The sequence below is a fragment of the Lithobates pipiens genome, unplaced genomic scaffold (assembly GCF_037356315.1).
Source record: "Lithobates pipiens isolate NorthernLeopardFrog02 unplaced genomic scaffold, aLitPip1_a1.2 Scaffold_1, whole genome shotgun sequence".
NCBI classification, from domain to species: Eukaryota; Metazoa; Chordata; class Amphibia; order Anura; family Ranidae; genus Lithobates; species Lithobates pipiens.
The window spans coordinates 42,676,343-42,702,610 of NW_027507685.1; the positions used below are offsets into that span (position 1 = coordinate 42,676,343).

The following is a 26,268-nucleotide window of genomic DNA, read 5'->3' on the forward strand; positions in this document are numbered from 1 at the left end:
CAAATGACAAGGATGCAAATGACACTGGGGCAAGGCTGCAAATGACAAGGCTACACTGACAAGGCTGCAAATGACACTAAAAAGGCTGCAATGACACTGGACAAGGCTGCAGATGGATGGGCAAGGCTGCAGATGGACACTGATAAGGGTGCATTGATGGGCATTTAAAGAGGAGGGCCGTTAAAAAAAAAAAATTTTAAGTCAGCAGCTGCAAACACTGCAGCTGCTGACTTAATAAGCCGACTTACCTGTCCAGGGCGCCCACGATGTCGGCCGCCTGAGGCCGACCCGTCTCTCGGCTCTCGGGTCCCGCCATTCTTTCTAAGGGGAACAGGCAGTGGAGCCTTGCGGCTTCACTGCCCATTTCCTACTGCGCATGCGCGAGTCGCGCAGCACTTTGTGAATGGGACGCGCTGTGTTCTGGGACACACAGTTCTCAGAACACAGCACGACCCATTACCCAGAAGACAACTTGACGAGGAGAGAAGAAAGAAGATCTCCGCGGAGGAGGAAGAGGCAGATTAGGATTATGTGCCTAGCAACAGGCATTTCTGGTAAGTAAAAAAAAAAAATTTTTAATTTTTTTTTTTTTTGATTTCTTTTGTAATTTTTAATGTATTTTTTGTTTTTCACGGTGGCCCTCCACTTTAAGTTTTTTTCCTTAAACTTCCCTCCTAAAAGTTTTTTTCCTTAAAATCCCCTCCTAAACTTCGAGTGCATGTTATACGCCGGTGCGTACGCCGATAAATCCGATAATGTATAGAAGGTAGGGCCCGAAAGTAACTCAAGCCCAGGGGCCCCCACCACCCTAAGTCCTGCCCTGGCAAGGACACAATCGGTGCTCCAAATTTGGCATCTGTATGAGGGAGGATACATATACTTGTGTTTCTCACTCTTCGCATTCAAACACAGCCTTTCGCATGGATGTATGCTTAATGATGCCGGTGTTAACAAGGACTAAAACTGTAAAATCTCATTAAAATGTACCTCTGGTCTTTTTCTGCACTGCACTGCTTTCCAGGTTCCTTTTTTATTGCTTTTTGTGTAGTGTCCTGTTTTTAAATACCAGTGAAGCAACAATGGTTCATGATCATGTTGTTTTGTGAGTAGCAGTTTGGGGTTTCAGTTCTTTTACAAAAAAAAAAAACTATTTTGAAAACAAAACATGTTTTGCAATCTGAGAATCATTGTTCTCTTTGCACTGATAAAGCACATTCACAAAGTATTCCTTTCAAAATTACAGGTTCCTGGCTGGTAGCCCCTAGACATTATGTCGGTGTTAAAAAAATCATCTCAATATATCCTTCATCATTTATGTCAGGTCCAGGAAAATTATATTATTTAAGGTTCAAACCATTACAACAAAAGTCATTTTAAGCTGATCAAGTGAAATTGGTAAGACTGTGAATAGGAACACCTGTTTCTGTTTTAAGTATAAATGTTTCTGAGATACAGTACCTCACAAAAGGGAGTACATCCCTTGCAAATATTTTATTATATCTTTTCATGTGACAACACCGAAGAAATTACACTTTGCTACAATGTAAAGTAGTGAGTGTACAGCTTGTATAACAGTGTCAATGTTCTGTCCCCTCAAAATAACTCAACACACAGCCAATTAATGTCTAAACCGCTGACAACAAAAGTGATTACACCCCAAAGTGAAAATGTCCAAATTTGGCCCAAAGTGTCAATATTTTGTGTGGCCACCAATATTCTCCAGCACTGCCTTAACCCTCTGGGGCATGAAGTTCACCAGAGCTTCACAGGTCAATGATGACATCCCTGAGCTGATGGATGTTAGAGACCTGATGCTCCTCCACCTTCCATTTAAGTATGCCTCACAGATGCTCAATAGGGTTTAGGTCTGGAGACATGCTTGGCCAGTCCATCACCTTTACCCTCAGCTTCTTTAGCAAGGCAGTGGTCATATTGGAGGTGTATTTGGGGTTGCTATCATGTTGGAATACTGCCCTGCGGCCCAGTCTCCAAAGGGAGGGGATCATGCTCTGCTTCAGTATATCACAGTACATGTTGGCATTCATGGTTCCCTCAATGAACTCTAGCTCCCCAGTGCTGGCAGCGTTTATGCAGCCCCAGACCATGACACTCCCACCACCATGCTTGACTGTAGGCAAGACACACTTTGTACTCCTCACCTGGTTGCCGCCACACACGCTTGACACCATCTGAACCAAATACGTTTATCTTGGTTTCATCAGACCACAGGACATTGTTCCAGTTATCCATTTCCTTTGTCTGCTTGTCTTCAGCAAACTGTATGTGGGCTTTTGTGTACATCATCTTTAGAAGAGGTGATGCAGTGTGTGGTGTATGGTCTGAGCACTGAGCCCTCCCATCACTTCAACCTCTGCAGCAATTATACGTTTATTTCCCAAAGACAACCTCTGGATATGATGCTGAGCATGTGCACTCAACTCCTTTGGTTGACCATGATGGGGTCTGTTCTGAAAGGAACCTGTCCTGTTAAACTGCTGTATGGTCTTGGCCACCGTGCTGCAGCTCAATTTTAGGGTCTTTGCAATCTTCTTATATCCTAGGCCATCTTTGTGTAGAGCAACAATTCTTTTTTTCAGATCCTCAGAGAGTTCTTTGCCATGAGGTGCCACGTTGAACTTCCAGTGACCAGTATGAGAGAGTGAGAGCGATAACATCAAATTTAACACACCTGCTCCCCATTCACACTGAGACCTTGTAACACTAACGAGTCACATGATACTGGGGGGAAATGACTAATTCGGCCCAATTTGGACATTTTCACTTAGGGATCTACTCACTTTTGTTGCCAGCGGTTTAGACATTAATGGCTGTGTGTTGAGTTATTTTGAGGGGACAGCAACTTTACACTGTTATACAAGCTGTACACTCACTATTTTACATTGTAGTAAAGTGTCATTTCTTAAGTGTTGTCACATTAAAAGATATAATAAAATATTTACAAAAATGTGAGGGGTGTACTCACTTTTGTGAGATACTGTAGGTATACATGTATATGTGTATGCTTGCCTACTTGTGTGTACCATAGGGCCTAGGTTTAAATTTTCCAAATCTTTGCAAGATCAATGCAATTATGTTCACATATCAGGTAAGCTACAGCCATAATCTGAAAGCCATTGTCTTAATTTTATTTTAAAAATTGGGGCTGTACTACAAAGTAAGTTTCCCTTCCATCATTTGAATGGCAGAGCCACAATGACACCACTCCTGCACATGCAAGCAGCAGTCACTGCTGTGGCACAGACCTCTAATTGGATGGCATGCCGTTCATTGAGAGCTCTGTGCGCATGAGCTGGTGATGTCACCGTCTACTACACATGTAAATAAATCCTAAACGCTGCACGTTTAGGAGATATTTACAGTACCAACAAGTAAGCTTTATTATAGGCTTACCTGTAGGTACAAAACAACAAAAAGAGTTTATTCATACTCAAAAATCTCATTTACACTGCAAATTTGCCCACTATGGTTTTTGTAAGGTTAATATTTTTTGGGGAAGCTCAAAGTAGATTGCCACCCACTGTGTTGCCATGCTCTTCTAAATATTTTTTCAACATCTAGAACAATGGTCATACCATATAAATATATTATAGAGGAAAAAAACGTGTTTTTTCAGTGGCTTTGGGATTTGCAGCGAAAGAGATGGATGAAAAGATTTTGGTTCATTAAACTGGATAAAGGAGAATGATCACACAAGTGGACTTGTAACCCATGATGTCCTCAGAAGCTATTGCTTTTTATATAAAACAAAACCTGACTGGTTGCTTTAGTTCTACTGACTCAGGCCCAAAGTTCTTTTCACAGTAAGCAACATCAGGTTAGCATATTGGAATACAATATTTAGAGGCCTACAAAGTCTGGAAAAAACAACATGGAGCTCCATCTGTTCCTCTAATAGAGAGTACAACACGTATTCAAACACATCAAGAACTCTATTCTAGAGATCATGTAAAGAGACTCAATTTAGTTCAATTGAATGTATGAAGGATGGAGCAGAGCACTTTCTAATGATGCTAGCAGCAATGAGAGCCATATGTCCAATATTATGAAGTCACTAAAAATCTATTCATTCAAATAAATTTATTACCTATCTCGCTTAATGATTTCAAATACTTCTGTCTTGGTAATGTAAAGGGTTGAGAATTGACCAACATTAATGAAGATTGCGGATTATTTTCCAGCAACAAAGAAATATTTCAAATTGAGCTTGCCAACCAACTTTGTGTGACCATTAAATGAATATGAAATCATCCTCTACATATAAAAAAGGCTGTAAGGAAGCACTGCCAACCACCACCCCAACTTGGAAAAAGCATGAAAGGTCGCGCTCAAAATACCTTCAAGTCAGAGAGCCCAAAGTTCCCACAACATTCTAAATGAATTGCTCTGATCAGGGTCAAATATCAGATTTGATGAGTAAATTCACTCATCCTTAGTTGTGAAGAAAATAATGTGCATTGAATCTATGTACTATATGTAGATATGTATAAACAAGACCACCCCCAAGAATATAGCATTTTGTTAGTAAAGTAGAAAATAGGAATATTCATCAGATCATCATCATTTTATCATCATCATTATTTTTTTTCTTCTTTTGTATTTATTTATATTTATGTATAAGCATACGCTCATCAAACTTGAGTTTTGTAGGCTTTTCATGCAGTTTTCATTATGTTCAAATGTGTTCTTGAAGCTTGGTATATTTGACTCAAAGACACAGTGGTCACCCAAAAGAAATCTTGTAGTCAAGCTTTGACTGTATAGCAGATCTTTACTGATCAGGAGGCAAAAAGCTTTGATGGTGTCTGCTAATTTCCCTAAAGGGACTGGGGATGCATTTGAGTTTAAAGATTCATAATTCTGGTTCATTCAGATCTTTTAAATGGGGGATAGACCAGCAAATAATTAGGCTTAATTTCTTTAAAAACAATGCTTTTTCCTCCAGTCAATTGTCTGTGAGTTCTGACATACATAGCAAACGTAACAGCCTCATTTTGTCTGCACATTTTAGTCAAGTAATATGTAACTTAAATTGTACTGAACTGTGTGAATACTATTAATGTCTACATAGAAAAATCAATAACTGCCATCTCATAAAAACAATCAGTAATTTGGTAATGCATACTGAGTTTCTATGAGGTCCAGGGTCCTTCATGAAGTCTGGGGGTGGGGTTGTGGTCACAGAAATTTTTCAATGGTTTTACACAGAGCAGCCCATATCCTCCGCTTCTTGGGGTCCCCCGCCGGTGCTCTGGGCTCCACCCCCAAGCTGAGTACCCCATAGCAAGCCACTTGCTATGGGGGCACTTGTGCATGATCACTTCCAAGCCCTGCTGCTGACTTTTAATAAATAGACATTTTCCAGCATGCTGTCTTCACCCTGTCCAGTTCTTTGCATTCTACAGGCCCATATTGACTGTGGTAAGTTGGCTGTGACTTTGTGCGGTGTTCTCAGCTCCCCACTGCACATGTGCAAGAAACATTGCTCTTTCAGACTGGTCCTGCAGCCTCCTGGGACATGTGAGGTTTTCCAGTAGATTGCAAGTGGGGGGCAGGTGGAACTGCAGTAGTTCTCGCATAAGCGAGAATTGCAGAAATGGGAGCAGGCACCTGTCAGAAACAGGAACCTGCTCCAAAAAAAAAATCTGAAATAATAAGGGTAGGGGCAGGAGGATGAGCAAAACGTTCACTTTTAAATCAAGTTCCAATTTAAAGAACTCTGGGCAAAAGCAAAAATTACATATATGTGGCAGTTTGTCACACTGCAGTTTTTGTGTCAGTCTGTCATACAGAAGTTTTTGTTTTTCTGTATCCCCTACGCGGTATAGTTTTATTACGTGTTGGTCTTGCCACTAGATCTGTTATTTTTTTACATCCTGTAGCAGAGTGACAAACAAATTGAAATAGAATGAAACCCTTAGCCTATAACCCTTAGCCTATATTTAAATCTGCAGTTGCCATGACCAATAACCATTTGAATAGCATCACTGAGCAGGTTCAAGACATACTTCAGAGCGTCTTGTCCTTCTTCAATGCATCACCATCATACCAAAGAAACCAATTGTCCATCAGTGGGTTTTCTAAAATTCAAAAACAACAAGGATCCCAATGCAAGTGACTATGGATATATTGTACAATTGCATACATTTAATATTGTTATTTAAAGTGGAGCTCCACCCAAAGAGGAAGCTCTGCTTGTTTTCTTCCTCCCCCCTCTGCTGCCACCTTTGGCACTTTAGTCCCAGAAAACAACGGGACCATTCAGACCCAGGCATGTGCAGTAGGAAACAGGCTGCGAAGCCTCAAGGCTTCACTTCCTTTTTCCCTTAGCAAAGATGCTGATGGACGGATCAGCTTGGGGTGCCAACATCGTGGGCTTCCTGGACAGGTAAGTGTCCTTATATTAAAAGTCAACAGCTACAGTATTTGTAGCTACTTACTTCAATTATTTTTCCCCAGGCTGGAACTCCTCCTTAAAAAACAAAAATATTATATGCTCTGTGGCACACTATTATACATTTAGCAAATCATTATATTTGATTTACTGAAAGAGAACCAAAGGGGTTGATTTACTAAAACTGGAGTGCAAAATCTGGTACAGCTGTGCATGGTAGCCAATCAGCTTCCAACTTCAGCTTGTTAAGTTAGGCTTTAGCAAAAAAAAACTGGAAGTTGGTTTCTATGCAGAGCTTCACCAGATGTGCATTCACCAGTCCTAAGCCTAGAACATACTAGTCGTTTTTTTTTTTGTTCAACCCAATGGGTCTGAGCAAAAAAAACCTGACAGCTCGAAGGAGCCATTGTACTAACTATCCAATGTTAGTACAGCGATCTGCACTTTTGCACTATTGTGCTCTGACAGTCTACCCCACCCTGCCAGAATACTTCGGTCAGCACTACCAGCTGAAGCCAGTCGGTAGACTTTTTCCCATCATGCGAAAGGCCGCCTTCTGTTGGACTGACTACAGTACACACAGTCTAAATGTCACCCGACATGGGGCGATCCTGCCCGAGATTTGGCCCGTGTGTACTATGCTTTAGTAAATTAATCCCATAGCGTCATACAGGGTTTTCACTAGAAAAAATTATTGTTGACTTTCTGTACATGCAATTTTAGTTGGCAAGGAGGGATTTTTTAAGACTAAATACAGTATCTCACAAAAGTGAGTCCACCCCTCACATTTTTGCAAATATTTTATTATATATTTTCATGTGACAACACTGAAGAAATTACACGTTGCTACAATGTAAAGTAGTGAGTGTATCGTGGGCCATCCGAGCCCGGCGAGCTTCTCAGCGGTTCCCCACCGTCCATCGGGGTTGCCGCTAGTGTGGGGCACAGTCCGATGCCCGTATCGTCCTCGGCACCCACCGCAAACGCCGTCCTCCGGGCCGTTGCTGGCCGCCACCCGGGGACGCGGCGCCGCCATCTTGGGGCCTACTAAAATCCGGAAGCCTAACGCCGGCCCGCGGCGTTCCACGGGCCCCCCTGCTTCTCCCGAAGGTCAGTCGAGGACCCCCCTCACAGCGGTCCCCCGAGAGCCACGTATCCAGGAGCGGAGGATCCAACGAACGGGCCCAGAGAACACAGGACAGGTGAGGAACACGGCGGCCATATTGGTACACCTCAGGCCCACTCTACTCTAGGCCTGTGTGGACTCTCCCTCTCCCCTATCATTTGGATACAGCCAAGCTGCCCCTGTTATCCTCACCCTGACTAACTAACTTTTCTGCTAAGTAAACCTCAGCTGCTCTGAAGCTCCCAGGCCCGAGCTCTGTTTGATATCTATCTGGGGGCCATCTTGCTTCACCCTCCCCCAGTACTGTTACACCTTACTGCTCTTTAAACGACCAGTTTGTGCTGCCCCCACCTGAAGTGTGTTTTAAGTTCCGCACCTACTATACCCCTGCATCTGGGCTATTAAAGGAGTCGCAGTTTGGTGCAGCTACACCCTCTCCCCCCCTTCACAGTTTTGAAGAAGCTTGACACCCCCCTCAGATCTACACGCCTCCCCCCAATAGCAAGATATTACAGTCCCGGCCAGTCACACAAGGCTTACAGATGTGATGGACTATTAGAGACGGGACCTGGACCCCCTGTCCTCTCTCCGTGACTCCCATCTTACGCTTATGTGATCTTTACTGACAGGGTGTCTCCTTATTGACTCATTTCAATCGGCCACGCACCCCATGGGCAAAATTGGGGATCAACGTCGCACCTATTCCTCTGCTATTAAATCGCAGCCCCCTGTAGCGATGGACCGCTATCTGAACAAACCCCCACAAGCTACTCCAAGGGTTTCTGACAGCTCCCAGATCCCACCGGAACAGCCTGACATTTGCACCAACATGCTCTCCAATGATACCTCCACACTCTCATCCTCCCCATCTCCCCCCCTAACGGCGGAGCTACTGGACACTAAATTACACTCCCTACTACAAGCAATCACTCATACCATTGCACAAGAGGTAGGGAAAGTGGCCAAGGAATTGAGAGGGGAGATTGATCAGCTAGGTGAACGCACAGACTCTTTGGAATATAAATTTGATGAAATGGTGCAATATGTCCAGGTTCTCGAGGACGACAACGCCACTATGAAAAACACCGTGACCCAATTACAGGCCCAGCAGGAGGATTTGGAAAACAGGGAACGTAGACAAAACCTTCGATTCAGGGGTATTCCTGAAACGGTGGAAGACAAAGACCTGCGCACCTACCTCCTAAGCCTTTTCAACTTTGTAGCCCCGAATATCCCAGACATAGATTGGCGCCTGGACAGAGCACATCGGTCACTGGCTCCAAAACCCCCTCTAGGGGCCAATCCGAGAGATGTGATTGTGCGTTTTCACTATTATGACAGCAAGGAAGCCCTGACTCTTGCATCTCGTAATCAGTCCAGAGTTGAATTTAAAGGCTCTAAGCTACAAATCTTCAGTGACCTGTCACCTATTACCCTGACAAGGAGGAGAACCCTCCGTCCACTAACTTTGCACTTACAGTCTCACAAGGTGGCCTACCGGTGGGGTTTCCCTTTCCGCCTATCCGTTTCCAAGGACGGCACCCAATATTCCCTACGCGATCTGCAAGAAAGTGACACCTTCCTGCGCAACTTGGGTCTCCCACCTCTTCCAGAAGAAGATTCACAGCCTCTTCCAGCAACGCCCAAGCCTCCGCTGGCTCCAAGCCGCATCTGGACCCCGGTGCGACAGAAGACGTCCAGATCCCACTTTACACCCCAGAAAAGTCGTGCCTCCAGACTTCCGACCTGAACTGCTTTCTCCGGATTTCCTCTGGATGCCTTATTTACCTTGACACCCCGCTGATGTTATGGGTAGTCAACACCCCATAGTGGGTTTACTTACCCCCTGGCCCGGGGGGTGGGTGGCCGAACGTATCTGACGTTGCCTCCAGTTTAACCCCAAAAATGTTATTCTTCTCCCCTTAACAGGTTGTGAACTATTCATTTTTTTTTTATTTTTTTTTTTTTTTTCTCTGACAGAGGTTATAATGCTAAAGGTTATTTGCCTGTGTGTACGTGTCTGCGGATATGTACATAAGTCTACATAGCTCCCCCTTCCCCCCCCCCCTTTTTTTTTTTATTTTTTTTTTTTATTTTTTTTATTTTTTATTTTTTATTTTTATTTGTATTTTTTTTTTTTTCTTTCACGACCGGGGTCTACTGTTTACCCTGGGGGCAACCTGCTCACTTTGGAGAGAGGCTGGGGATCCTCCCACTCCCCTCCGACTTTTATTTTTTCAAGTTTTTCAAATTTTTCTATTTTTGCATGTTTTGGAGATGTACAATTCTCCACTTCAGACCCATGGCTTAGACCTGGGTTCCCTGGTGGCGCTTAGCTATCCAGGTTTTTGTTGGGTGGTCGTTAAACCCCGACCCCTTATTCCACCCCCATCCCTCCCCTCTTTCCTTTTTCTTTTTTGGTACATTTTTACCATTGTGGATGAGTCACTGGGATTAATCCCGATTTTCCACCGAACCCGCTTGCTTTTGGTACAGATTTTGTTATACGATTATATTGTTATTTGTGTCATGCACATTGCTTTATTATGTAAGGTATATTTGTTTTGGGTCCACTGTTATATTCTGCTTGTTACATATGTGAGGTTTTCTGTCATGTTCTGGCCCCTATCTGACCTATCATGGCATTGAAACTCCTGACCTATAACGTTAAGGGGTTGAATTCCATTCAGAAGAGATGGCTTGCTCTGAAGGAGTTTAGGGCCTCCGGGGCGGACGTGATAATGGTCCAAGAGACCCACTTCCGTGCTGGAGGCTCTTTTAATTTTGCTAGCAAACAGTTCCCGACCTCCTTTCTAGCGTCTGACCCGTCGGGTAAGGCAGGGGTAGCTATATTGATTGGTCGGCATTGCCCGTTACGGGTCACTTCGTCCCATTTAGACCCTCATGGAAGATTTATTATTCTGAAATGTTCCCTATTTGCTAAATCTCTCACCTTAGTTAATATCTATGCTCCCAACTCGGGTCAGCTTACCTTTTTGTCCTCAGTCTTTGACGTTCTAGACCGCTTTGCTCAACCGTTTATGATTTTAGGAGGTGATTTTAATATGACAATGTCGTCAGACAAAGATAGACACACTCTCTTCCCCTCTGCTTCCCCACCCCGAGCCACTCAATTGTCTAAATCATTTCGCAAGCTGATCAGGTCTAGAGGCTTGCTAGACATCTGGAGGATAAAACACCCTACTCACAAACAGTACACTTTTTTTTCTCATCCTCACAAGCTTTATTCAAGGCTAGATCACTTCTTTATCTCCTCGCCCTTGTTAACATCAGCAGTCTCCTCTGAAATCAACCCTATGACGTGGTCCGACCACTCTTCAGTCCACTTAGACGTCCACCTTTCATCTTCGTTTCCTAAGACCTGTCACTGGAGACTGAATGAGACATTTCTTCACTCTCCAGAAACGAAAAGTCTTTTGACAGATGGACTCACAGAATACTTCCAACTTAACACGGGCTCGGTCACGGGTCCCTCCACCCTGTGGGAGGCCCACAAGGCTGTTTTTCGCGGTCGGTGCATGGCGCTGGGATCCCGTCTTAAAAAGGACGCGGCATCCCAGCGCTTTGCCATTATGACCGATTTGCGCTTAGCAGAGAGACTGCTGTTGGCCTCCCCCACGGTGGACAGACTCCGAAAAGTCATTTCCCTGCGTAATCGGCTCAAATCCCTAGCAATGAGCAAAATAGACAAATCTCTTTTGTGGTCCAAACAGAAGTTTTATGAATTCTCAAACAAACCTCATAAGCTGCTGGTAAATAGGTTGAAACCACGTCCTTTTCAACCCTCTCCCGACTTTTTACGACAACCTGATGGTACACCTACTTATTGCCCCCTGACTATGTCACGGATCTTCGGAGACTTCTACCATAATTTATATAACTGTCTACAGAAAGACCCAAATTATGACTTTTCACAAGGGAGATTTGATCTCTTTTTTGAACACTTGAAATTGCCTAAACTCCTCCCCGACCATCTTGCAACCCTGAATTCGGCCATTTCACCCGACGAACTTGAAGCAGTAATTACACAACTCCCCAGCCAAAAAGCCCCGGGCCCCGACGGGTTACCCTATTCCTATTACAAAACTTTCCTACCTGTCCTGAGTCCCCACATGATCTCGCTCTATACTTCCCTACTTAAAGGTTCCACTCCACACGCCCAATTCCTACACGCTCATGTTTCGGTCATACCAAAACCTGGTAAAGATCCCTCCCTACCTGACAATTATAGGCCTATAGCGCTATTAAACTCAGACTATAAAATTTTTACAAAGATCCTGGCTAATAGGCTGACCCATATAATCCCTACACTCATCCATAGAGATCAAGTTGGCTTTGTACGCACTCGTCACGCAGGTGATAATACCAGACGCACAATAGACCTGATTGATTTATTGAACAAAACCTCCCGTCCAGCCCTTATTCTTAGTCTAGATGCTCAGAAGGCCTTCGACAGGCTTAGCTGGCCGTATATGTTTGCCACTCTTGCAAGATATGGTTTCACAGGCCCTTTTGTTTCAGCTCTTGAAGCCCTCTACTCCTGCCCCTCTTCCCAGGTCAAATTGGCATCCTACCTTTCGTCTTCATTCCCTTTGAGCAATGGCACGAGACAGGGTTGCCCCCTGTCGCCTCTTCTTTTTATCCTCTGCCTCGAACCCCTGGCGGAGGCCATCCGCGTTCACCCAGACATTAGAGGGATATGCCTACGCCACAGGGAATATAAAATGTCCCTATTTGCAGACGACATCCTCCTGACATTGACCAATCCCCATATCTCACTTCCGAACTTGTTGTCCTTGCTGAAAGATTTTAGCTCCATATCAGGGTACAAGATTAACACCAGTAAAACTGAAGCTTTACCTTTACACATTCACTCTTCTGCTCTCACAATACTGCAAGACAACTATTCCTTTCACTGGTGCACAGACTCCATTAAGTACCTGGGGATTAACATTACTCCCTCCTATTCGACCTTATACTCGGCTAACTACCCCCCACTTTTTCGTGACATTGCTAGGCTTTTGAAGCAATGGGATTCGCTTCCCCTCTCACTTTTGGGTCGTATCAATGTCCTAAAAATGTCAGTGATGCCTAGACTCCTCTACCTTTTTGATACTCTTCCAATCCCAATCCCTATGTCCCAACTTAAGGCTGTCCAAAGAGCTTTTCTTAACTTCATTTGGCATTATCGAGCGCATAGGGTTGCAGGTTCGGTGATGTTGGCTCCTAAATGGCGTGGAGGTCTGGGAGCCCCAGATCTGATCAAATATTACTATGCTACACACCTTAAACCAGTTATTACCTGGTCATCCCGGAAAGCCCCCACAGTATGGGCTGAAATTGAGATGAGCATCACCAGGCCTGCACACATCTGTGCCATGCTTTGGGCAGACCTTAAAACCTCCATGGGTCCACTTCGTAGCATCTGTCTGGCCCCGATGCTGTTCTCCTTGGAAATCTGGAGGAAATGCCTAAAGTTGTTTCCTCTGGCTTCCCAATGCCCTCCTTTGCTAAACATACTGTTTAATCCAGATATCCCAGACAGCCTAGCATATGATAGAGTGATTCCTTGGTCTGAAGCTGGTTTGTTTCAACTCCGCAATATAGTGCATCCGCTCACCAGGAGGCTTCTATCATTCGCGGACTTGCAGAAACAGCACCAAATTCCCAAACAACTCTTCCACTCCTATCTGCAAATCAGACACTACTTTGCTTCTAAATCCCCCACTCTCTGTCTTGATAAGCCAACTCCATTTGAATTTTTATGTGCTCAGGGCCCATACCAGGCCCATTTAATCACTGACATTTATAGAATACTCCATGAATCGGTGCCCCTTACGGAATCTTCTCATTCATATATGCGTAAGTGGTCGCAAGTGTTAGAACATCCCATCCTACTCCCACAATGGCAGAGAATCTGGGAGGCCGTCTCTAAGACATCCCGCTGTGTGGAACAGAAGGAAACGGCTTACAAGATTCTGCTCTTTTGGTATAGAACGCCTGAAATTTTAAATAAATATGATCCCAAGACTCCTGCGATGTGCTGGAGATGTCGGGGAGATATAGGTTCCCATTTCCATATCTTCTGGGCATGCCCATTGATCCGTCCATTTTGGATTACAATACAATCCTTCGTCCAAGACTTGTTGGAGATTTCCCTCCCATTAGACCCTCTGTATTTCTTACTAGGGTTGCCGATTCCTGGACTCTCTAGACATGCTCAGAAGCTTGCCACCTTTATTTTGTTAGCAGCTAAGAGAGCTATCCCTACACGGTGGCTATCACGTTCCCCGCCCACTCTCCCCCAGGTCTTGCAGAACCTAGAACATATCGGCCGTATGGAAAAGCTTACAGCCATAGTCCATGACACTATGCCTAAGTTCTCAATGATTTGGGATCTGTGGTATCGCTCTAAACTATATACTGCTACTTAATATAGTTTTCTGAGTTTGGACCTCCTACGCTAAGTTTAAGGCTCAAATTGCACGTTCACACTGTTCTATGCCCTTCTAAAGGAATGAAGTTTCCACATTTCCTGCTCACTGTCCTATGCCTATTTGATTGTGACGATTGCTGTTTTGTACCACAAATAATTGTTAATTAATGTGAGGATATACAGAATGTGCTGAAATATCCTACCCCCCCCCCTCCTCTTTCTTCCCTCCCCTCTCCTCCCTCCCCTCTCCTCCCCCCCCCCCCTCGCTGTTTCTGATTTGTTTTATTTGATGGACTTACTGTTTACCTGTGCATTTATGCCAACACTTTGTTATTGTTATCTTTATATTTTCAATAAAAATACAATTTAAAAAAAAAAAGTAGTGAGTGTACAGTGTGTATAACAGTGTAAATTTTCTGTCCCCTCAAAATAACTCAACACACAGCTATTAGTGGCTAAACCGCTGGCAACAAAAGTGAGTAGTGATACTGAGATCTTGGGTTCCTGGTCCAAAGAGACAGACGCTTTGTTAATACTATGTTAACACTAATACTTTGATTAGGCTGCCCAACTTCAGCTTAGGAGTAGACATTCAAGCCTCATTCACATTCTCTGTGGTAATATGTGCTGTGGTAATGAACACAATACTGCGATGCAAGGTATTATGCATTGGTTCAATGCAATGTTATTCATTCTGAATGGCACCCCAACATACCTTCACAACACACATGCACTGTCACGTATTGCTTACCAAAAATGCTGAATGCACCTATTTTGATGATTTTTGGAACTTCAAGCGCATTTAACCATTTTAATGAATACGCTGCCCTAAAGTGGTTGTAAACCCACAAAAAAAAAACAACATAAAAAAACAACCCCCAAGACAAAGGCATAATGAACTAGTATGCGTAGCATACTAGCTCATTATGAAATACTTACCTTAGATAAAAGCCCCCGCAGCAGTCCCGGCACACTGCTCTATCCAGCAACATGTCTCCCAGAGTTATTTCTGGGTATCACGGGCTCCGGCGCTATGATTGGCCAGAGCCGCAATGACGTCACTCCCGCACATGGGAGCACATCAGCTGAAGAAATGGCACACTCGATGACGTCAGCACATACTGATACAGGAGATATCTCCTAAACCATGTAGGTTTAGGAGGTATTCATGGTAGCTACATGTAAGCCTTAGTATAGGCTTTCCTTTAGTCAAAAGTGGTCTATAAGGGTTTACAACCACTTTAACACTATGCTCGTTAGCATGCAGCATAACAGCATAGTGTTAACACAGCATTACAGTATAAATCTAACTTCAATGTTTGACTAAGCCATATCTAAGTAGGTTCTTAACTGGTATATGAATAAAAATGAAAGACTGTACAGAAGATACACATGACTGAAAACTTCCTATAACACTTGCAAGCACAATGACTAAGGCCGCGTACACACGCGCGGACTGTTCGCCCAACCTTGTCCGCTGAACAGTGTTTGGGCGGACAGTCCGCTCGTGTGTGGGGCTTCAGCGGACAGTTTCAGCGGACAGTTGGCCGAACAAGGTCTTACGGAAATTCCGAAAAACTGTCCGCTGAAACAAGGTTTCAGCGGACTGTTCGCTCGTGTGTAGGCTTGTTCGGCCAACTAAGTCTCGCGCATGCTCAGAAAGGATTTCCACGTCGGAATGTTGCATTGCAGTGTATAGGACGTCGTATTTTTCGTCCCGTCGTACGTGCCGTTCACGTCATCGCGCACGGTTTCAGCAAACTGTTCGTCCGTCGTGTGTGGCCATGTCCGTCCATGCTAAGTTTGAGCGGACTGTTCGCTCAAACTGTTGGACGGACAAAGTTGGGCCAACAGTCCGCGCGTGTGTACGCGGCCTAAGAAATGTACTTGCAATTCTTGCACTGTTCACTCATCTTGCTTAAGATATAATGTTACATTGCTCAGCATATGACTTAAGTGAACCTGAGGTTCCGGAGACTAACAGAATTGAGGGAGTGTACATTTATCTAGCAAGTTTCTTGATTATTTAAGAATTTAGTAGGTTTCAAACCAACTAGCATTCGCACAATGCAAGGTTATGATTTTAGCTGGATGTACTTTACTTAAACTAGGTTACAGAAAGAAAACAGCTGGGTGTACCTTGTAGGCATGAGCCAAAAGTACTTTGGTTAAGTCTAAGGACAGTTCGGTAAACATTACGGTTGTTCAGGTACCTAATCCAAACCCCAAGTCAATTGGAGCTGAATGTTAAAAAAAGGGACTTTAAAAATTCTTAAAGGGCAACATTTTAAATGCAAAATGTATTTAAATAACGTGCCTGGGGGATACTCTACCTTTGAAGTGGTACATCTGTATAATGTATACAATCTACTACAACAAAACTGACATTTACAAATCAAAAAATGCAGTTTAAATTTACCATTTAATGCCTTGACAGATAGCTCCCATTGGCTTATTTCTGTTCATAAACAAAGTGGCTGGGGATTAATTTAATCTAGAGCAGATTCGTAACCTAGATCAGGATCGAGTAAAGATGTTAATGGTGACCCCACACAAAGAAAGAGGCTTGGGGTTCTCCTAAAAATATATAACAGACCCTTATTCTTGATGAGGATCTGGTATGGATGTCAAAAAAGTGATGTAGAGCTCCCCTAAAGTCCATACCAGATCCTTAACTGAGCATGCAGACTAGCAGGCCATGAAAGAGGGTTTATGAGTGTGTGCTCCCATCTCCTGAACCATACCAGGCCACATGCCCTTGAGCAGGACCACCCCGGACAAGCACCATGTCCCCATGCTGATAAGAACAAGGGTAATCCATTGAAATATAGTAAAGTGACACAAATAATATAACCTGCATGACCACAAGAATTTCTCAGCCTATAAAGTCTTTGAAAGGTACAACAATTCCTGCAGCTCCTTGGTAGATCAGGGGAGATCCAGCTGATACAGCCAAAACAAGATTGGAAGATAAAATAGTTCACACTAACATTAGTTAGTCTTCAGCATGAGAAACATCCACAGAGCCTAGTGCAATGAGACCTCGGAATGACACATGCACCATTGGGCTATCAGTGGGACCCACTGTGAAGCTGTCAAAAGAAGCATCAGCTGCTGCTCTGCAAACTCATGAAAGAGAAGTAGGTGGAGGGTCTATTTTAATCTGGAACCCCCATTAAAATTAAGGGCCCCGCCATCTACATGAATGATTAAGAGAATAGTACCCATACTCATTCACACAAAATGTAAACAGTAAAGACACCACACTTTGTGACAAGTCCTTTATTTAAACAATTTAAAATCCCCAAAAGTCCAATTTGGTATTCAAGTTATGCTGTGGAGACTACAACAAGAGGTGCTGCAACATGCAATAGTGAGTGGGAACACTCAAAACAACCGTGTGGACATGAATTACAGTATTGGAGTATCTAAAGCATATCAAAGGCCAGAGTTGACTCAAGTCACCATTCTCCACCTCTAGCTAATAGATCACTTTTAAAAACAATGACCTTTTGACAACCAAGACTAAAGGAACCTCAAAAGTTCTCATTATCAGTCAAACAAGTTGGCCACAATGTTTGAAACTGACATGCAGTATATTTTCATGAAGCAGGGATTGGGCCATTATCCTGCACTTTAATATTGCGTATTGCAGTGGGAACAAAAGTTAGGACCATGATCTTCCAAGATATTGTGACAATACATATAAATTTAAATATATACAGGGTTATTCTCAAACATATCCTGCACATAGTGTATATATACACAGCACCTTTGTGATCTCATGAAACCACTACACTTCACATTAAGCTCTCTTAACTTTTTTTGATGCCTCTCCCTGTCTGTTCCATCACAGACTCTACCTGCACTGTGCAGACATGCACACTCTGGATGCTTCCTTGCAGCCACATGGACTTCTTGGGAGGGTGAAGCCCCAAACTATTGCTGCGACAAGGTTCTCTAGTGCCCAGGGCGAAAAGGCCAAACTGCACCCGCCCTTCCCATAATGTGTGATCCTTGTGTTTCAGCATAATCCCCCCCCCCCCCCAAAAAAAAAAGCAAGCACTAATTTGCACGCTTACACCCTAAGCAAAAATTCTCAGTGAACTAATATTCTCCCCCCCTCCCCAAATTCCTCCTACTAACACAAATCCCTCCAAATCACTCCTCCTGGCACAAATTTTCTACAGCTAAATGTTTCCCTGTGAGCACAAATCCTCTCCCCTCTCCAAAGTTCCCTCTCCCAAAACAAATCCCCCCAAAATTTCCCCTCCTAGCGCAGATCCCCACAACCCCCCACGTAGCATATATCCTCTCACCCTGCACAATCCACCCCCCAAAAAAATCCCCTCCACTAACACAGATCCCCAGCACAAATCCCCCCCCCTCTTAGCGCAAATCTCCTTCCCCTATACCCCCTTCCTCCAACAAACCCTCCTGACACACCCCCCAGCACAAATTCTCCCTCCCTCCCAAATTCTCCAGCACCTGAGCTGCCTGGACACCTGGATAGCAGAACTTCTGCTCCAATTACACAGAATGGGCTCATGGCTGTGTGCAAGATCCCAGCTTCCTTTGTACAGTGTAGGAAACAGATGAAGAACAATCCATTCATCTTGTAGTGTGACAACAGCATTGTTTATATAAAAATAAAGCAAGCAGAGGCAGCAATAGAAGGATGGAGGGAGGGATTGTGGAGAGAACACAGACATCCTACATTCTTTTCTCCCTGTCTGAAAGTCTTTGTAAGAAACATGACTTCTACTGACAGAAAGGAATGCATGAAGTCTGTGAATCTTTACCAGAAACCTTGCTGGTGTTACAATTCAGCATGAACAGATTGAAGAAAGGATCTTGTTCACTGGTAACTTGCTGTTAAACCTCTGTTTCTCATACTGTAAAAGCCAGTTTTTACCATGCTGACAGAAGCTGCTTCTCTGCTCTTTGGACATGCAAGAGAAAAAAAAAACTAATGTGGATCATTGCAGGCAGGGGCTGAGCCTGGAATCTGTCTGCTTCTTGAAGGCCGTCCCCCTTATCAGCCTGTGTCCTTTTGTATTTCTCCCACATGCTCCAGCTGCCAGCACCTCCACTTGTTAGCTTAAAAGTCAAATAATTTCTATTGCAGCTTCCATTGCTCATCTTTCTTCCTTCTCTTGATAGCATCCTCCCTCTCCCTCCTCTTCTTGCCCAACACACAGCCACCCCACTAAGCACAGGGATATATCAATCAAGATGTTCCTGACGCCGGAACTATAATCAAATCATCAGCTTATGCAGCTCTGAGCCAATGTATCCCTCCACATATGTGAAAGAAGTCCCTGTCTGGCATCTACAATACAGTTTTTTGGGGGCGCTATGTGTGCTCAAGCACCCCCGAGCACCCACCTGGCGCCGCCCCTGCGCCTACCCACATTCTTTGCTGCTGGGACAGGAGTAAGGTCTGAATTCAACAGTCTCAGTCCAATAGCGCTACAGTGACAGGAGGAGAAGCTAGAGGGGGGAGAGAGCGTGGCCCAAATCTCCTCTCAGCTGTCTTCTCCACTTCAAATTTTGTATGTCACGTCCAATGCTAAATTGATAGGAGTAGTGAGATGTTGCTGTCACCTTCCTATCCTATTCCCATCAACTTGCAGTGTCAGGAACTTGGCTCATGTCAGCCCTCCCCTGACATAATACCATGATGCAGAGTTCAGTCGTCCCTCCTGCTCCCCCCTTGTCCCTACCCTGACTGTCAAATCCTAGAATATAACGAATGTACACACTTGCACACTCAGCCTGCTGGTTTCCTGCAAGACCCGGACAAAGCATCGGAGGCATCCAACCCAAAGCTCTTCAAATGGGTTCCAAGCTCCAGGCCCTGATCTGGGAATTACAAAATGTAATGTATTTTTTCATGCACTTGTGAGCAAAAATTTTTTATTTTTTTTAAATTCTCCTTAGACATAATTGGGTACTTAATGCAAACACAGCTTCACTGTCTTTACTAAGTTAATTTTACATTTACACTGCTAAGAGTACAGTTTCTACACCTGTAGTAAGTCAACCTCTATAATCTGCAAGTAAATAATTCAATGAATAAAAGAGCAAAAAAAAACTATTTGTCAAAAAAAAATGGGGCCTTTTTGTTATAACCACATCAGTAATGCTAAATGTAGACATATTTGTTGTTGAGATTTTAATTTTGTAACAGAAGAAGGATCTGAAAATCCAACTGTTCCTTCTGCAAAATACAAGGCTTGGGTCTTGTGTGCTTTTGTCTTCTTAAAAATGTCACTGTATAGAAAGCAGAGCAGATAACCCTACCATTGTCATCATGTCATACTCATTTTGTCAGTTGTATGTGTTGTGGTTGCCCAATACTACTCTGGCAGTTGCATCAACTCTTCTGTTATTTTTGCACAGGCAAATATTTCATGGCTATTACAGCTAACAGACATTGTCACAGGGCCAGGGCCATTGACTTCTATAGAGTTATCCAAGCTTCACTATCTGATGCTACAGTATATTTTTCTAATCTGTCTTAAAGTCGTAAAGGCTTGCCTTTTGCCTTCTGTTCTACCTGCTTCAGCTCATAGTCCTTTTGAACAGGTATTTTGTTCATAATTGCTGTTTCATGTGGATTCTCCTTTTTATTTAATACAAGTGTAGGTTGAATAGAGAAAGATAAATAAAAGCCCAAAACATATGACTCTCTTTAGTGAGAAATCCTTTGGGATAAATGGAGGGAGGCTGCGTTTTCACTGTTGAATGTAAATTCTTCTGAAGTGGAACTAATCATTTAAAGGATAGTTTGGGTTGTCCTAACAACGCAGCAGAATTGAAAGGGCTCCTTTTTGTTGAAGATATGTTTTCTTTCTTTCAGTCAAAACTGATGATGATACCCCTTTCACACTCTGTCCTCCCATATCATAAATCTTAACTCACTGCTCCCAAAATCTCACTTTAAGATGCCAAGACCCAGCGGGTGAGAAACGTCCAGAGAGGGACATTGGAAGAGCTGTAATAAAGCAAGGAGAATTGAAATGGGAGTGTATGGGACAGGATATGAAGAGAGGAAGGCAGATAAAAATGAGATAAATTGACAAGAAAAAAACAGGTAAACAGTGTTAAAATATAAACAAACAACATCAATATGATATTATGTACATGATTACATTTGATTTGAAATATTATTTCATCTGAAGTAATGATACTGCAGTTCTATGGTAATGCCTGCAGGTTTAATGACCTTGCAGATTCTGATATCAGTCAGCACTTCAACAATTACTGGATTTTCAATGGTAAAGAAATATAGCAGAAGGATAAAGACTTACATAAAGTCTAAGTTCACCCAGGGGCGGATCCAGAGTCTAGTCTCGGGAGGGGCATTGCTATAAAATATGTTTTTTTTGGGGCAATTTATATGGGAAATGGGTGGTGTTGGCGCTTCAATCATTACGGCATCATGTTTGTTATGGTGTCAGGATGATTGAAGCGCGTAATTACTATTATTACATTGTAATGTAAAATTAAATGGTTAAACTCACCATAATGCAGAATCAGTGGGAGCCCTGAGGGTGTCACTTGCCATGTCGCCTGCCACCAAATGCGGATTGTCACTTGCCACGTCACCTGCCACACATTGCGGATTGACACTTGCCACGTAGCCTGCCACACATTGCGGATTGGCACTTGCCACATAGTCTACCACACATTGTGGATTGCCACCTGCCACGTAGCCTGCCACACATTGTGGATTGTCACTTGCCACGTAGCCTGCCACACGTGGATTGTCACTTGCCACGTCACCTGCCACACATTGCGGATTGCCACTTGCCACGTCACCTGCCACAGATTGTGGATTGTCACTTGCCATGTAGCCTGCCACACATTGCAAATTGTCACCTACTGTGTCACTTTTCTGCTAAGGTGGTCTTTTGTTGTGTCCTAGAGTGAAGATAGGCAGAACAGAGATGATGTAATCTCTCTGCTGCACACAGCTTCCCGCACAGTGAGGGCGGAACTGGAGGGATGCAGGGCAGTGAGAGATGATGTCATCTCCCTGCTCCCCTGCCCACTGGCTTTCTGATTGGCCAGCAGCCCTCAGACCCTAAGTCGCCTGCCACCAAATGCGGATTGTCACTTGCCACGTCACCTGCCACACATTGAGGATTGCCACTTGCCACGTCACCTGCCACACATTGCTGATTGTCACTTGCCACGTAGCCTGCCACACATTGCGGATTGTCACTTGCCACGTCACCTGCCACACATTGCGGTTTGCGACATGCCACGTCACCTGCCACATATTGCTGATTGTCACTTGCCACGTCACATGCCACACTGCGGATTGCCACTTGCCACGTCACCTGCCACACATTGCTGATTGTCACTTGCCACGTAGCCTGCCACACATTGCGGACTGTTACTTGCCACGTCACCTGCCACACATTGCGGATTGTCACTTGCCACGTCACCTGCCACACATTGCGGATTGACACTTGCCACGTAGCCTGCCACACATTGCGGATTGGCACTTGCCACATAGTCTACCACACATTGTGGATTGCCACCTGCCATGTAGCCTGCCACACATTGTGGATTGTCACTTGCCACGTAGCCTGCCACACATTGTGGATTGTCACTTGCCACGTCACCTGCCACACATTGCGGATTGCCACTTGCCACGTCACCTGCCACAGATTGTGGATTGTCACTTGCCATGTAGCCTGCCAAACATTGCAAATTGTCACCTACTATGTCACTTTTCTGCTAAGGTGGTCTTTTGTTGTGTCCTAGAGTGAAGATAGGCAGAACAGAGATGATGTAATCTCTCTGCTGCACACAGCTTCCCTCACAGTGAGGGCGGAACTGGAGGGATGCAGGGCAGTGAGAGATGATGTCATCTCCCTGCTCCCCTGCCCACTGGCTTTCTGATTGGCCAGCAGCCCTCAGACCCTAAGCCGCCCGGCTGCCCCCCCCTCACCCGTCCACTCACCAGCACTCATCGCAGTCACCCGTGGAACCGGCCGCGCTGGCACCCACAGAACCGGCCGCGCTGGCACACGCGGAACCGGCCGTGGAACCGGCCACGTAACCGGCCACGCTGTCACCCGCCGGCCGTATTCTCGAAGGGGGCAATTGCCCCATTGCCCCCCTGGATCCACCCCTGAGTTCACCTTTTTTCCTAAATTCCAGCTCCTCTATGTAGTATGTATCAATATAGCATTAATGTACTTCTTTTGCAAAACTAAAACAGCTTTCCATTAACTCTACACGGGCTTACCTCTCTCTTCATGGATGTTTAAAAACCCTGCTCCTTTACTTCTGCCTTACTTCCTGGACAGACTTTAGGTCATCACACAGGAAGGAGTTGACCGGCTGATCTCATTAGCACACACCATGCATCATCTACCCTCAGTCGGTCAACTCCTTCCTGTGTCATGACCTAAAGTCTGTCCAGGAAGTAAGGCAGAAGTAGGGTTTTTAAAAATCCTTGAAGAGAGTGATGTAAGCATGTGTAGAATTAATGGAAAGCTGTTTTATTGTTGCAAAAGAAGTACATTAATGCTATATTAGTATATACTACATAGGGGAGCTGGAATTTAGAAAAAAAAAAGTGAACAAAGTTGAACTTAGCCTTTTAGTGATTTGAGTGCAATTATGATGGTGGAAGTGTAAATTATACCATTTCTATATAAAAAAAACTGTGGGGTCAGTTTAAACATGTTTCTGTGAGGGCATCATCCCAATAAAGACAATTATAGAAAAAACATGGTATATATATATATATATATATATATATATATATATATATATATATATATATATATATATATATATATATATATATATATGACTTTAAATATGCACCCCTCACATTTTTTATTACTTAACATACAGATTACTATCAATTAAAAAATTCACTTTTATTGTATACAGAAATATATATCTTTTTAAATCCACCATATATAACAACATATAATTAATTGGATCTTCATATGCATTTCAACACACATACTGTATATTCAGTAGTCACAGAACGCCCATATAGTATATATGCATCTGAGTCTACTCGTTTCCCAGTGATGCCACTTCTTGAGGACTGAAAATGTGCTTTCATATGGGTTCAAGATCCATCTGTAAAGAATATGATTACAAAATGTATAATATAACGTAAAAAAAGCAGAGGTAAGATGCATTGATAATGTCTACTACCCCCTGTTGAAAAGGAGGAATGTGAGGAAGAGAGAAAAAAAACAGTCAACTACCACCCCTATATACAGTCATTCAGACTTTTACCTACAACCTAGCATGAAATATGCACAAGTAGTCATCTGAAGGTTGATACCGTGGCTGATCACAAGTGAAGTCAGTCTATACATAAAGATTATATAAAAAAATAGCATTTTACACCTCATATTCCTATTTTTAGCTCAAAGAATATATGACCGATTAAACTTAATTAACCTAATGATCTGTAATCCTGGATGATTATGTCACATCATGATTTTTGACTCACTAGATGTATATTTGTATCCTTGGTAAACTAAAATGGAAATAGATCATTGTTCATTTTCTATTTTTTTTCCAATCTGCTTGCTTGCAAAACTTCAATAGTATTATAGTCTCAATTGTCAATAAATTCATATATTCATGTAAATGGAGATCATCTCTGTATGCACACAAAAAATATGATAATGATAGGGCATGGACCCAAACCTCCAAGAAAAAAGAGCAAAACAAGCAAAAAAACAACAAAAAAAGAGTGTGTGTGTGTGTGTGGGGGGGGGGGGGGGGGGGGGGTTGGGTGGTTATATCAAGAAGGACAGAAAATGGGAAATATGCTGTGTCCAGATGGCAACGTGGTTGAAATCAAAGCTCAAAAAATTCCCAAAGGGGCTGAGGAAGGGAAACATGCAGCTCAAGCCTGAGAGCCCATAATATCATGATATTCAGGTGAGAATGTGAACTCCATCCAATAGAATCAGGGTTTTTTTATATCGTTCTTCCCAGTGATTATCCAAAGTCATCAGGGAGAAGCCTGCGTCATATCCGGCTGATGGAGTGGTGGAATGGCGAACATATATACAGGCTGTCTATGTTGTTGCTTACCTAAAGAACCATACCATGTAAGTGTAATTCCTTTATTGTTCACCATTCTTTAATAAAAATACTACACTATATCAGCCCCCATCTCTCCATTACTTACTTATGGTGATTGTGGAGCAGAGCAACTTTACTAATGTAGGTGTAATTGAACTAATCCTTATCAAGGGAGGACACCTTGGAATATGGCACCTTGGAATCCTAATAAGCGAATTGGTCCTGTGTGGGCCAATTGGATTTGATGAGCGTGTATTCTTGCCCTCATTGTAGTGGTGTACTCTTTGGCCACCTCATACCAGCACTGGTTTTGTTACAAGCATAGTGATTGGGATGCTTGGACTAAATAAATACTTTTTTCATCTTTTTCATTTTTTTTTTATTCACTCTATTAGCAATTCATATATGTGTGAATGTATTGTTTATATATATATATATATATATATATATATATATATATATATATATATATATATATATATATATATATATTTTTTTTTTTTTTTTTTTTTTACATATATTTGTGAGTAGCGCCACTTATTTTATTATTTATTGTTATTGAGGTGTATTTTTCACTTTCAAAGGGGCAGCTGCTTTGTTTTCACTTATCACTGAGTGGTCATTTATATAGGTACCGGTTTGAGCTGTGTCGCCTTTTCATATAACTTGTACCCTTTCATTGAAAAAGGAGTCAAATGTAGTAGGATGGCCGCTGCATCCATTGGCAACTGTACATCCGTCAATTTAAAGATCTAGTGGCAAACCTGAGTCCAGAAAACAGAGAGACCAGGGCAAGGCCAGAAGAAGTAAAGCATGGTACCCTCTGCTTCCTGGGATCGCTAGGAAAGGGGAGGGCTCTGTGGGAAAAGTCTGTGTAAGGTTGATGGGACTCTATAGCACCAAGCCAAGATTTTATATCCCATCTCCTAAACCTTACACGATATCAAAGTCCTGTGTTTTAATTTGGATAATTATGTCTTACTGCTGTTTTGTAGTTTGTTTGTTAATACGGCTCCCACTTAATTAGGTATTTGGGAGGGGAAGGGCCCGTCAGGTGAGTCAACATGTGGTATGACAATATGGGGCCTTTAGGAGTTGTGACGACTCAGAGGGTTGCCCCAATTGTCGAGTGAGCAAAGAGAGAGCAGGGGATTACATGGTATAAACAAGGTAGGCAGCCCAATA

General features: G+C 43.3%; 2 long non-coding RNA genes across 2 annotated transcripts in view; both read left to right on the forward strand.

The window, feature by feature from the left end:
* LOC143991527 (uncharacterized) overlaps nt 1-26,268 on the forward strand; it is a 217,651-nt gene that overhangs the window by 83,501 nt on the left and 107,882 nt on the right. The window lies entirely within an intron of this gene.
* On the forward strand, nt 20,865-25,161 carry LOC143988056 (uncharacterized). Its single transcript, XR_013276741.1, has 2 exons — nt 20,865-21,094; nt 24,994-25,161. It is a non-coding gene; the product is annotated as an uncharacterized LOC143988056 (long non-coding RNA).